The sequence below is a fragment of the Hippopotamus amphibius genome, chromosome 11, assembly GCF_030028045.1.
Source record: "Hippopotamus amphibius kiboko isolate mHipAmp2 chromosome 11, mHipAmp2.hap2, whole genome shotgun sequence".
In the NCBI taxonomy this organism is placed as follows: Eukaryota; Metazoa; Chordata; class Mammalia; order Artiodactyla; family Hippopotamidae; genus Hippopotamus; species Hippopotamus amphibius.
This window is the reverse complement of record NC_080196.1, coordinates 83,284,578-83,287,070: the sequence shown is the minus strand read 5'-3', so window position 1 is coordinate 83,287,070 and position 2,493 is coordinate 83,284,578. Positions and strand designations below refer to the sequence as shown.

The 2,493-nt window shown below is 43.0% G+C and overlaps 1 pseudogene; it reads left to right on the top strand.

The window, feature by feature from the left end:
• The first annotated feature begins 1,755 nt into the window (after positions 1 to 1,755).
• Positions 1,756 to 2,237, top strand: LOC130831128 (60S ribosomal protein L21-like; annotated as a pseudogene).
• The last annotated feature ends 256 nt before the right edge of the window (positions 2,238 to 2,493 follow it).

Below are 2,493 nucleotides of genomic sequence, written 5' to 3'. Positions count from 1 at the left end.
AAGCTTCTTAGTGGAAAAGGGGAAGGTTTCAGGTATGCCCTGACTGGAGGCTGTGGGTATGGGGGTGCTGTGGGCAGGCTAACCAGAAGCAGGGCATCCTGTGTGGTTGGTTAGGGGTGCATACCTGGCTTCCGCTGGTCCTAAGTTGGAAGCAGCCACAAAAATCAGGGAAGCTGTCAAGTTATTAATCAAGTCCTGGCCATTTGGGGCCAATTATTACAGAAGTTACTGTTTGGTGTCCCAGACTGTTTGCTAGAGAGAGTGATCTGACTTCCTGTGAGTCTGACTTACAGACAGTGTGCTGGCTTCCTGGGCTGGCTGTTATAGATAGTGGGTTGTTTCCTAGGCTACTTGCTGTAGATACGAGTCAGAGCCCTGTTTTTATATATGGTCTGGCCATTGTCTGCTTGCATATTCAGACTCTCACTTTTACATACAAGAAAGGGGATCCAGGAGGGTTAAGAGACTTGCCCAAGTTCACCCAGCTTTTTAAGAACATCTATCTGGTAACGTTCACCTTCGCTCCCCAACCTCCACCCATGTGGAAAGAAGGTGGTCTGTGCCTATGACACAAGTGATAAACTTCTGTCCTCTGATTTACAAACCAAGGGCTGAGAGTCTTTTACAATATTCTTAAGGATATTGAGGAGAGACGATAAAAATAGCCTTGAGGGTGATAATGTGGTAGGTGTTTAGTCCTGCTGTTATGAACATCTCCACATTTCCCCTCAACCTGGGCATTTGCATCCTTCTCCCCGTGCAGGAGGGTCACACTGACCTACAAGCACACCGTTTCCCTTCAAATATCGCAGACCTGAGCTGGCGGATGCAGAGGGCAGCGTCGGGCATTCATGCCTCTTAGGAACGGGATTGAGTCAGACACGGGAATACAGACCTATAATTTGTGGAGCTAGAAAAGGATCATTTTTAGCATCAGGGACTTTCTCAAGGAAGCTCTTGTCTGGAAGTGGGCTGACTGAAAGATGAATGTATTGAAAATCTCAGTCCCTGTGGTTGTCATCAGACCCTGTGGGGCGGATGCCCCATGGCAAATGCATCACCGAAGCATCTGCGTGGGTGAGCTCCTTGGGGAGGGTGAAACTATGGGGGGAGGAGACCCTCAAGGACCCACTGAGTCCTCTTCAAGGGCACACCTAGGACGCAGCCTGGCTGCTGCCGATGTCAACATGGTCTGGCTTGTATGACACGTAGTGGAAAGAAAAAAACGCCTCCAGAACAATAAATACTCTCATTTTCAAATCAATATCCTTTAAATTTTTATTTTAAAATATAATTTAATTCATTATATATGTATATAATGAGTTAAATAAATTAAATACATAAATTAAATACATAATACATAAATATAAAATTATTATAGAATTTAAGGATAAATATTTTAAATAAAAAATATTATCAAAAGAACCAAATGCTGCTTTGCATGATAACGGCCTCACAGGCCCCTAAATGGGGGTTAGGGGTTGGGGGGGTGCAGGGATTCGTATTTTGGGGCAGACTGGAAATCATGTCTTTTCACCTGTGAATACTTCATTATGTATCTTTAGCAGATGAAAATTTTAACAATATTAAAAACTACCATTATTACACTAAAAACCTCAACAATTCCTTAGTATCATCTACTCCTCAGTCTGTATTTGAACTTTCCATTGTCTCAAACTTTTTATTCCAGTTGGTTTGTTTAAAACATGAGCCAGCCCTTCGGCTGGAACCGCCGTCTTCCAGTAATTCGCCAAAATGGCCAACACAAAGGGGAAGAAGAGGGGCACCCGCTACATGTTCTCTAGGCCTTTTAGAAAATATGGAGTTGTTCCCTTGGCCACATACATGTGAATCTGCAAGAAAGGTGATATTGTAGATATCAAGGAATAGGCACTGTTCAAAAAGGAATGCCCCACAAATGTTACCGTGGCAAAACTGGAAGAGTCCACAGTGTTACCCAGCATGCTGTTGGTATCATTGTAAACAAACAAGCTAAGAGTAAGATTCTTGCCAAGAGAATTAATGCGGGTATCGAGCATATTAAGCACTCTAAGAGCTGAGATAGCTTCCTGAAACGGGTGAAGGAAAATGATCAGAAAAAGAAGGAAGCCAAAGAGGAGGGTACTTGGGTTCAGCTGAAGCGCCAGCCTGCTCCACCCAGAGAAGCAAACTTCGTGAGAACCAACGGAAAGGAGCCTGAGCTGTTGGAGCCCATTCCCTATGAGTTCATGGCATGATGGGTGTAAAGAAAAGAAAAGAACTGGACTGTGCAAAAAAAAAAGTCATGAACCAAAAAAAAAAATCCACATATTGCATTAGTTGACATGTCAGGAGGCCCTTTTGAATTAAAGACAACATTTTCTTCCAGCTGGTTGGCTCTAGAGCTAGAAACTCAAATACCTATCAGTCAGGCAAGTAATTGCAAATCAGTGAAATAAATTAAAAAATAATAATCTTTCACTACAGACACACTTTGCATGTTAAACATCGAGG